The sequence below is a fragment of the Acyrthosiphon pisum genome, chromosome A1, assembly GCF_005508785.2.
Source record: "Acyrthosiphon pisum isolate AL4f chromosome A1, pea_aphid_22Mar2018_4r6ur, whole genome shotgun sequence".
Classification (NCBI taxonomy): Eukaryota; Metazoa; Arthropoda; class Insecta; order Hemiptera; family Aphididae; genus Acyrthosiphon; species Acyrthosiphon pisum.
This window is the reverse complement of record NC_042494.1, coordinates 107,691,938-107,704,858: the sequence shown is the minus strand read 5'-3', so window position 1 is coordinate 107,704,858 and position 12,921 is coordinate 107,691,938. Positions and strand designations below refer to the sequence as shown.

The following is a 12,921-nucleotide window of genomic DNA, read 5'->3' as shown; positions in this document are numbered from 1 at the left end:
TGTTAGGTATTTATATTGATATATATATATATATATACATATAATATATATTAGCCTATATTATTATGTACTGTTTTTTCTTTTTTAATATCTGGTCACCATAGTTATAGGTATTATTTCCTACCGAATTAATGAAAGTAAATCTGTGTAAATAAATAATATTTTTGATCAAATGTTTTAATGTAATGTTATAATTTTTTCTACTCATTATAGCTATCTAATTATGAGGTTTTCAACAAATCATTAAATATAATTATTTTAACAGACTATAATATTATATACCTAGTCAATAAATTATCCATTTTTTATACGTTTAAGCACTAAAATCAAACACGTAAAATCCAAGCACTTTTACTGTCCTAAAAGGTGATGACAAACACAAAAATAAAAACACACATCATTGTAAAATCAATACGTTCATCGTTCCACTCAGAATCTAAAATAGGTATTAATAAAATGATACAATATAATAAAACATAATAGGCCGGTTAAAATACAATTATAAATTCCAAAACTCGTGTAATGTTTTTTTCTGGTTTTTTCTGTAGCAATGCTTTTTTCAACTTTTATTTTTTCCAAAGAAATCGTTTCCAATAACTCATTATCACATTTATTCAATGAAAATTGTTCCAGACTCTTGATGTAAATAAGTGCTTCCATGTATGTTTTCAATTGGTTTTCTTCATCATTTTTTTCATTATCTTCATTTTCAGAATCCGATTGATTTGTTGATTGATCATCAATTAAAACATTTACATCGTCATTATCCGTATATACATTGTTGTCTAAATTTATAAAATCATTAACGCTATGTGAATTACTCATAGAAGTACGTAACCGCTGTACGTCTTCATATTCTTCATTATCGTCTTGCTTATCGGCATCAAAAATATTTTTGTTCATTTTATGATGTGTTTTTCCGTTTGTTAAATGTATATATGATTTACGGGACCAAAAAATAGCTTTCCGTTTCACGTTAAACAGGTTCCGTTTTATTAAGGGTTTACCGTTTAATCCTATGTTAAACTATAGAAATCTGCCGGGACCATAAAATATTTCCGTACAAAACAGGATTCCGTCTTATCAAGGGTTCGCATAAGACAGGTTTTACTGTATTTTACAATCGTTACTATCATATTATTATATACCTACCTATTCATTACAATGTATCACATTTTGTTCCATAATCAATAACCATTATATAATATAATATGCGACACACGTGTGTATATAGGTCCTATATTGGGCCATTGTGTCAGTTCGAAATACTTCAAATCAAATAACGTTTGTTCATGACGCGTTTCCTGTTTGGTTTCGACCAGTTTTAAAGTCCCAATCGTGGGTCTCAATTCTTTCGCGGCAACTGATTGCCGTTTCTCCATCGGCCATTAAACTGTCAAATAGGAAAATGCGAATTAAAAACGTGACCTGTCTAACCGATTCGTACAAACAATAGAAACTCTTTACGCGCAACTTTCCACTCCACACCAACGCACAGTCATAACAGAGCCGTCCACGTAGGGATTTCACGCACCAATCCTATTCGACCACAAATCGACTTGACTGCTTTTGTGATGCAACGGGTGTATACTCGTACCTTGTTAATAAAACGCCACCGTTCGTATTGTGCGTAAAAGTGGTATAGGTAAAATTTGTGATAAAAAAAAAAAAAAAAAACGTGTAAAAAATAGCCTTCAAAACATATTCTATAATTTTGTTTTAGCATACACTGGTAATTTAATTTATAACTGAACAACAATAGAACGTGCATGGTTTCTCATTTCAATGGTACCTTTGCGCATCGGAACAATGCTTAATAAATAATAATGTACTCTGGGTATACATATTATATTCCTGTGAATAAAAACAATACGACTCATCAATACATTTACGATTTAAAACCAACCATAACACCAAACTGAAATAAAAGACTTTTTTTTTTAATGTGTATTTGCAATTTATTATCGAAATAATATCTATATAATGGTTCTGAAGATCGATCTAGGTGTATGTCCTGAAATCTCGATGGAAAATTTTCGTTTTCAACATCATTATATATTTATGCGCAAAATAATTAATGTAACGCAATAGGTAACGCATAATTTGTATTTTATATATTAAACAAATAAGATTTTTTTTAACAACAGTAATTTATACTTACTCAATAATAATATAATTTCCAATATTTTATTGTATTAGTTCAAAATTGAAACTTAAGTACATGTTATGTACGATTCATATATACATATTAATATAATGTGTGCACATTATACGTACACAGATGACAATAAAAATAAAAGTACTTATTTATTTGTTATTCCATATTCCATAAACTAATAATATTAACACTCTATAAAAAATTCTGTAATAAAGTCATGCGTAATCATATATTATAAAACGTTATCCTAACATTTATTTTTTCTTCCTAAAACGATGGTTATTATTCTGTTTTGAAGAGGACATTTAATTTATTACAAGCAAAGTTTTCATGTTTAGTGTCTTTACTGAATTCTATTTTATATAATATAATAGTATATGAAATAATAATAACAATATAATAATGTATAGTGTGTGAGTATATAGCACGTGACGTGTACGACGTAGGTAGGTATAAGTACCTTGCAATCTTGCTATTTTCGTATAGCTGATCTTTCAACAAATAAATCTGATTTTTCTTTAGAAGTTTTACGAGTCCGATCTATATTATACTTGATCGTAGCACGGTGGTAAAGACAAGTACGCCTTCGAGACATTAACCTCGTGTAGGTGTGGTTTGGATGTCTTCCAGTGGTGCTCGAGTAATTATTGTAAAAAGGTAAATATTTACAATGTGTATCCGATGGTCAGCGTGTTGAGTTGGTGTTTTTTCATCGATTGGGTGATTATGGGTGTTCTTTGTGTTTCATATTATTATCAATACCGGATTTTCGTCATTACTTTCTCTTTAATAAATAATAACCGAATTTTTTTTTTCTACAAAATCAATAGTATATTTTTAACAAAAAATTATATAGAGCAGTTGTAATAAATATTGATAATAACTAAGGTAGTACCTGACTGGAGATGCAATATCCAAACGCATAAAATAACACAGATGGTGTTATGTTAATATCTGTTAGCCAGAGCACCAGTGAAAAGTCGATTTGGGGTATGCTCAAGCCATAGATTAATAATTCAATATTAATGGCTTGGTTGTTGGCCATCGTCCACATTTACCAATAATATGATCATTTCAAATATTGGAAGTGGTCTATAATTGAATAGGATAAACAATAAAATCAGAAGATTATCGATAAATTTCGAAAAAGTGAAGGGCAATTTCGTTTTTATTATTATTTTCTGTTTTAAATTGGCTATTAAAAGAATAAAATTATTATGCTTAATAAGTTATTACGATAAATTATTATATAGGGTGTGACATCGTATTTTCTTGTACTTACTGATTTCGGGAAAAGGTATTTAAGACATTGAAAAAATGTAGCATGCTATACTAGATACTTTTCCTCTGCATGAACAATTTGAGGAATCATAGATATGTATTTGGGTATGTGATAAAATATCAAGTAGCGTGCTACATTTTGTTAGGAATTTATTGAATTAAGAATTAAAGATTGATTTTTAATATAATATAATATTTTATTTTATTTTATTGATTTGCGTTTCCATGGCGATAAACAAAGCGTTACCTACGCAAAATTGGTTGGAAAAAAATTTTGTATCCAGCCCAAAAATATATCCATGTTAAATATCAAGACTGTCTGTACCGCTCTCCGTGAGTGTACAAGATGTTACAGTGAAATTTTGCGTATAGACTGGTACAATATTAGTGTTCGTGTTTTACCACGGTAAGAAAAACCTATAGTTTTATACCGGAACATTTTCACAAATCGTGTCGACTTATAAGCCGATCAGGAACTGGAAATATATGACTTAATCATATGGCCAGTAGATGTGGGCGAGAGATGCAAAAACTTTTCAGAACTTTGATCCTAATCTTCCACCGACATGTCCCTACATGCAGCTGCGCGTTGAAAAAAAAAACAAGTTGGGAAAGCTCACTCTGCGAGCGTGCTAAATTTCTGGTTTCTAAACGTATTTTAATACAACGCGATAAACTCCGTATACAATTTAAAAATAATTTGGTAACCTTTATAATATTTTGATACTTATTTTTTAATATTAGATAATGTGAATCCAAATTAAGTACTCATATTTCGATACATGTATTATTTTTGATCCTGTAGGTTAATACGAGTTTACTTTTAACGATTTTAAACTACTTTATTTATTCAACTGTAACTAAATTATGTATAATTGAACTTTTAGGTAACTAAACTAAACTAGCCGACACAACAGGGATATAAAATGATGGTGTCCTAAACTCATGTTTAGAGATAAAATGGAATGAAATTGATAAAAAAAAATCTGCTTACCTATATAGTTACATTATTATATTCTCAACTCGTGAATTATACTAGAATATATTTTTATCAGTACCGAATTGGTATAATATTAAACTAACATATAACTCGTGGGTTTTGTATGGCCAATATGGTTCTGAATCGTTGGTCAAGGTGGCAAAATACTATTCCATAGCTTTGGCGTGCACCGCATGAGAACAAAATATTAACCATTAATATAATATTGCAAAATTTGAAAACGCAACAAACTATAGTTCTGAATACAATTTAAATAGAGTTTGGTAACCTTTATATTTTGGTATCTATTTTTTTAGACTGGCTATATCAATCTTTATTAAATACTCATATTTTGATATTTTTTTAATAATTTCGACTAGCATGAATTTACTTTGAATAGAAACATTTTAAGTTATTTGTTTATTCAATTGTAATTATATTATGTACCTACTATTAGGTAACTATCGGACACAACGGGAATATAAGATGTTGGTGTTCTAAACTCGTGTTTAGAAACTAAAATGGGATGAAACTGATAGAAAAAAGTCTGCTAACCTATAATAGGCCCATTATTGTACTCTTAAGAAGACGTGATTATTGAGGTTCATTATTTTACTCTTAACTCGTGAATTTCATACTCGAATATATTTCCATCGATACCGAATTGTTACAATATTACATTAACATAATATAATATATAACTCGTGGGTTGTCAATGGTCAGTTTAGTTCTGAATCGTTGGTCAAGGTGGAAAAATAAAAATCCATATAACTTTGGAGCGCGCCGTCGGTGGACGTGGAAAAGGATGAGAGGAGGACGAGGAGGAAAAAACACTAAACGTTCTTTTGTGCAAAAGACTCAACTTGACCGTATTTGCAAAATAATCGTAGTCATTAATCAGGTAAACCGTACGAATCGGTTTTAGAGAATTCACTTGAAAACGTCTTGATCGGTGGCATTTCGTTACGTAGGTACTAACGTGCGCGCGCCACTATATATTATTATAAACGACGACGTTACCCCATAAATTGAAATCGGTTAACAAGATACTCGGTATACTGTTTACTAAACACTTCTCGTTTCGTTTTAGATCGTCCGCGACTCGGCAATCGATCCCAATTCGTATCGTACACAAATTACCGTCACATTTTTTTCCCTGACGGTAATAAATTTACTTTCAGCTATAATATGCGCACACTAATGAATTGTTGAGATATTTAACCGGTGTTTGGGACATTCATTTTGAAAACAAATATATTATCATATATTCACGAAAAAAAGGAATTCATTTATTGGTCACCGTTATTTTTATAATCTAAATGAATGTGTTCACCATCACCATTCACTCGCATTCCTTCAAAAAATTACTGCATTCCGACAAACATAATAATAATATTTTAGAGGACTGAAAAATAACTCAGAATAATTTATTGCATAAATACATTTTTAAATTACTTCACATAACAATATCTTTCAGACATAATAATTATCATGACATCGCTAATGTTGTTTATTAATTTTTAATGAAAGATTTCAACATATTATTATTGTTCCTTATTTGTTCGTTATTTTATCGTTTAGCAATAATGAAGTTTTGTTTATAATAAATAATAACAATTACCTACATTATATTACTAGGACTGCAATTAGGTTCGCTGATTGCAAGGAATTGAGCTAAGCGAGTTAAACACACCGAAGTTAGGCATGTTTCAAGTATATTTGTTGTGAAATTATTGATTTATGGCGGATCTATGTTTCTACGGAGACAAAATTAAGGTATCAAAATTTAGTTTTTCGGTGATTATGGTAGGTAGGACATCAAAACCACTTGTTGGCACTCAGCGGTGGCCACACTATCACTGTGCCAAGTTTGGTCGAGATCGGTTAATCCGTTGCAAAGAAGTATGCCGTTTAGTAAACAGCTATCCCGCATATAAGAGCTTCGTTCGGCTTCGCCTCGCTCAGCTCAATAACACAATATTAGCAAGCCACACTGTATACTCAGTATGCTTAAATTTTTTTCTCGTTAAAAAAATGTTAACCTACCATAAAATGCGCCCTCTGCCTTAGTAAGCACTCGGAAAGTTACAAAATTTGTCAAGCACGTATTAAAAAATATTCAACTCCAGTAAAACATATTTTTTAAACAGAAAAGAACCGAAATATTCAAGGTACTATAAAAATCCAAATGTATAGTTTTAGCAAAAATCCAAAATCCTATAGTCTCCTCAGAATAGATATACTTTAAAACTACCTAAGACAAATCTCTAGTTCTTTCAAATTACTCAAATAAAATATCAAACTACAAACCTGCAAGATAAAATATTAAACTAATACCATCCCGAAATCACTTTAATCCAACTATCGTCCTTTATAAATGACCTCAATGTTTTTATCAATCCACTGATTGCCCTTATAATTTTCTACCAATATAAATACAATTTGAATATTTAACCTAGATCCAGATTCATTTTTAATTTTTATCTCTAACTCTTTGGAATCCTAAAAAAAATTATGAGGTTTCGTTATAATGAATAATAGTCGTAATTGCCCCATTGTCATCATGTCATTCATGTTAATTATAATATACTCGTATTACATTTAATAACTTTTATAATTTATTATAAAAAGATTGTTAATATATATATATATATATATATAATATATACAATCATTAATATTTGTACACGTCATATTATCTCAAATGGACTAATTTCTACACAAGTCGTTGAGTGCGCCATAATATAATTTTAACTTATTTACTGGTGGTAATGGTATTAAAATTCGCATTCACGTGAGTGTGAGTGTTTCAAAGACTAGAAATATGTTCAAAATCCGTAGAATGCATTCTTATTCTGAGAATTGCATTTGACTGTACAGTTTGCACTTGCTTAGAAACATGTCCACCAAAACTGTTTACAATATTGTCTGTTAAACAACAGACGTTAATTAACTGCACGCACAATGCAATATTATGTTCATTGTACGACATGTCGACATATTATACATCTCATTTTATAACTTGAATCTAGTTCATGTGCATCAGCTCTACATGTACCACCATTATACCCATTAATAATATACCTTACTCTCACATCTATTATTCTATAAAAATATTTCATAAAATATGTAAATCGTGTTTTATACGAATAAACGGAATTTTATATTTCTCGGATAGTTGCGAGGGAATGGTATGATAATGATGATAACAATAATAATACAAGTCTACATGGATACGAAACTATATTTCAATTCAAGTCGTAAAACGAAATATGTTTCGACGCGTAATTTTTATATTTGTAAACTCTATATTTTGTCATTCTTACGTGACGCCTGTGTACTAGATAATTTTATAATAACTCTCGAACCTATAGGTAGTTTTACAATTACTTTAAATATAGGTAGACTTATTTCTGAAGTATACAATAGTCCTTTATCAAAAAACAATTTTGATTTAATCAATAATTGTTTAAACCGTGAGTACCTAGATATTATAATATTATGCATTATGTGCATATTTTGAAATTACATAATGTATAATCTCTATTTTCTATTGGGGGATCTTAATAATATTAGAAGACTACGGTAAATCAAAAATCTATAAAACAGTTCTTCTTCGATTAATTATCTAAATTTGTACAAATTTAATATTAAAATGTCTTAAAAAAAAATTGCGGCAATGTCTCTTTCTTATTAATTATTTTTATTTAAATTTTACCGGCTTAAATATCTAAGGTTATTATTAGGGCTCGGATTTCAATTGATTTGCATCTATTTTTTTGAAAGTCTTACACGAAGCTTTTCAAGCTACAAATGTGTTTGAAGTCTCCGTGTTATAACTATAAAATTTTTTGGGAACATTTTGACGTTATCAATGCACATTAAAATTTTTTAAGACATTTTTTACCCGTTTGTCGTATTATGACGCAAAAATAGACTTCATTGAAATATAAACATAGTACTACATGGTACTAGGTAACATAAATCATTTTAATTTTGAACTATACATAACATCAGGTAATCTGGTTTTAAATTAGACAAGATTGAAATTTGCCATTGTAGTGTAATACAAATTTTTTTTTTTTATATTTATAAATGTACTTACACAATTTTACATATTAATTGCATTTTTTGAAAGGGGATTTTTTTTTGATTTTTTTAGTGCATTCAAATCTGAGACCTAGTTATATTCAAAAATGTATTTACATGTATTTTATATACAATTTCTTAATATTTCCAATAAATAATTAGTTTATGTTTACATTATATTATGTTGATTAAGCTATAGTTTATTTGTTTGACTACATTTTGAGATGAACTCGACAATTTTTTAAGCTTGTTCTTTATTGGAAATTTCTTTGATGTTGCGTAGGAGACTAAGACCTATTATGCGTGTTGGACCTTTATTCATCGAATATGTGTTTAAATGTTATGGGTGTTTGACATATATTGCATATTCACAGATGATCTTTCCACATTATGAAGGATTATATGTTTATATGTATACGATTATATATTGTAATATTGTATACTTAATATTTTTAAATAATTATTATATCAACTTATAAGGAATCAACCTTGTATTAAATGTTCAACCATTTTTGTCGATCGATAATTTTTTGCCGATATTTATAGAAAAAAAATAAAAAGATCAAAAATGTCTTTAAATATCTCAATAAAAGTCAAAATATTTTTAAAATATTACCATGTATATAAAATCCAATTTGGTGAAAATGTCAGGTATTTAAAGTTATTTGTTTTTGAATTACAACAAAATAAAAAAATTAATTTTGGCCAAATACTGTAGTCTTGCGTAATAATTCCTGTTTACTCCGATTATTTAAAAAAAGTTCTGGATTTTAATTTTGACTTCCTAAAAGTATCAGCTAGATATACTACGTTCCTACCTGAAAATATATTTAAGTTGAAAATCAAAACATTTGTTCTAAACTTCAACCATAGATCGTAACACATACAAAAAGAAAAAGGTGGGAACTGGATACCACTCTGTAGTATAGTAGGTATCGATTGGGCCATTGTAATGGGTGTGTTACATTTTAATTCACTGATAAATCATTTTATAAGATCAAAAACAATTTTGAGCAAAAACGATCTAATATTTTGGTAACAATATTACAATATTAACAAATGTTCGTATTTTTGTTTTTAATTCCCAATTATTTTTAAAAGTACTGCGAATATTTTACTTTTGACCAAAGTACAAAATAGATCCAATTCGCTACCAAAAACTACCCTCAAAATCCAAAGTAAATCGAAGCATTGTTTCTATTATAAAAAAGTGTTTTCAAACGCTAAAAAAAAACTCATCATTATTGTATAGTCAACACAATCATCAATCCACTTATAGAATCAAAAACCTGACGTATTTTATTTGTCTTAAAGGGTTATTTTTGTTCACTAGAAATTCTTCAACGACCTCTTTAATCAACATTTATTTTGGAAGACACTAGCATGCAGCTGATATAATAACAATCGTACTTAAGACATGCCTTTCGCCGCAGACTGTTCTGTTTAATTTTTGTAATACGAAACTGTACTCTAATTTGGCGCGATTGCTTATGTGCGACTGTCATAGATTGCCACCCGTCAACCACGCACATTTCCGCAGTGGTTGACCCGGTGGGTTAGTTTAGCCCAAAAAGGTAATCTAATTAATGCGTCAGGTTTTCCGACGATAAGAATTAAAACCAGACTTGTTCCGACGCACGTCAACGGCGTTACTCCGCCACTGTCCCTTATTCGTGTCAGTCGTTTAGGACATTTAGGTACTGGAATTTAGTACAAGTATAATTTCGTTTCATGGTTTCCTAGTCTCTGATCATTTTAACCGTAATTTTAGTACAATATTAAACTCGTAATAATATGCTTCCGAATGACCCACACGCATTTCGTCAAATATCCAACTTCAGACCGCCGGTTGTCGTCTGCACATCATTATTGTTAATTTTGATCTTTCAGCTACGTCTATCAATAAAGTGTCTAAAATTTTAAGAATTAAAATAATGACAGATGCACTAACTAAAATAAAAGTATTAATGTTGCATAATATTAAAATGTTTGGATTACCGTACAATTAAAAACTATTATACTAAATATAATAAAATTAAAATAATATAATAAATAAAAAATAATAAAATAATAATATAATAAAATGTTTATACAAAAATATTAATATGAACATATTATACTTAGTTATAAGTAGTTGAAACTATGCACTTAGTACCTTTATCTATTCTATATGCCACTTCTAGCCATTATGTCGGTCTTTTAAAACCAAATACAATATACATATATATATGATCATTATTCATTACTATAAAAATGCATTATAGCTCATTATATTATGTACATTAATATATAATATACATATATGTGTGTATAATAAATATCTATTGTATTTATTATTGCTATGTAAAATGTAGCAATGATTATTTTTTAAAACTGAAATAAGTGCGTTAAATTGTTTGGTGACCCTCCAGCCGTAATACAATAAATTGTATAATTATTAATAATATCAAAACCAAAATAAAGAAACGGAGTAGTTTATCATAGACTTTAATAAGAAACAATTATTACGTAAATATTTACACCACCTAATCTTTATTTAAAACATGTGATGATATACCTATTAGTGTTGGGCAACGATATAATTTTCTGTATCGATATCGTTCAGATTTTTCCGATATTGTATCGCGATATCGTTATTTCTACGATATCGATATCGTATCATAAATATAATTTTATGTTTACCTAAACAATTAAAAAAAAACTTTTCGTATTCATTTAACTAAATATATATCACACTAAGGAATTTACTTTATTAAGCTAATTAATATTTATTATTTATAATTGGTACACCGACATCGTACACATTTAAACTACATACTTACTTATTATTAGTAATAACTAAGTAATAAGTAATAACTTGTTACTTATTACTTAATTATTTTTATTTATAATAAATTTGTTAAATATTTTGTTAAATTTGTTTTACATTTTTATATTTTATGTTAACCCTTCTTGACTTCTCCATAAATGTATTCAACCCCGATAGCTGTATCCTAGAAAATAAATTCATAATTGTTTTAATATTGTCTTGAATTCAAATTTGAAAAATTAAAATGTATGTTCTTACCAAAGTGTGGTCTGACGTCCTAGTGGATTTTTTAATAAGAGTTCAAAAAGAGAAGATTGTTAACTCGATCTGGAGATAGTCTACTTCATTTCTTTGAAGTTATATTGCTAGCCTCACTAAGCAGACGTTCACATGGGACACTATTTGCGACTATCGACAAGTATTTTTTTGCCAATTTTAAGAATTCTGGATATAAATTTGAATTTTCTTTCCACCATTTAAATGGATCTTCATCACGATGGCTATTATTATTTATTAATTTATTATAGCTTAAAACCTACAAATGTCAATACCATGTATTTTTCTTGAAAAATATTATTTTCGATATCACGATATATCATACAATACCAAACGATATCGATGTCGGAAATTTGTCAAGATATCGATATCGTATCGCATTATCGATATCGTTGCCCATCACTATTACCTATACAGTATACATTAATATGTAAGTATATAATATATTACTATCAGTCTTATAAAAGATATTTTTTTAATTTATTATTCAAAATATACTGTAACTTACATAATATATCAAATTATTTTGAAAACTTGATTCGAGTACCTCCTCATTACTAAAAGTATTTTTGTGTAAACACAGATTATACTTTAAACAATTTTAATTAACAAATACTTGGTCCAAGCACGTTTTTCTAAAGTAGGTACCTATTTAAAATACATTTTTGAATTTTAATCTAGTACTTTACAATACTGCACACAATATTATATTTGATGATGCATAATATACTATATAATATATTACATACATATTCATATTTTATTATATTTGTATATTAATTTTTTACCGTGCCAAAAAGACTTTCATTTCAGATAATAATGTCCTCAAGTTAGCATAAAAAAAGGTAGGGACTGCCTGCATTCTCAACCAAACACACTAAAAAACACCTAAAAAGCACAAAAAACCATACAAGCGCCAACTGGAGAGCTAATTAGTCAGTTTTTTGACACTGATTTTTCAACTCCTATATTCTCAAAATGAATTTAAACCATCAACATAAAGTTGATCATACTAAAAAAAACCTGATATTACACAAGTAACGCGTAATATGGCAAAGTAGTAATGTCGATCATCGAACATCCCTCAATAATTAAGAAAAATTAATGTTAGAAAAAAATAAACTTGATAGTAGATGATGTAGATAATACACACACACACACACCTACTCATCTACTTACACAATAAACTACACAACCACCAGTAGTAGCATATAAGAACATTACCCTACGTCCCTACATCAATCTAATAATCCATATACAATTGTACCATATAGTATACCGGCCATCATTACTTCCCACGGCAGTGGTGGATCCAGGGGGGGGGGGCAA

General features: G+C 28.8%; 1 long non-coding RNA gene across 1 annotated transcript; it reads right to left on the bottom strand.

Annotated features, from left to right (window-relative positions):
• Positions 1 to 2,368: 2,368 nt before the first annotated feature.
• Positions 2,369 to 5,816, bottom strand: LOC103309450. Its single transcript, XR_003838946.1, has 2 exons — positions 3,054 to 5,816; positions 2,369 to 2,973 (listed from the first exon to the last, which is right to left on the bottom strand). It is a non-coding gene; the product is annotated as an uncharacterized LOC103309450 (long non-coding RNA).
• Positions 5,817 to 12,921: the final 7,105 nt, after the last annotated feature.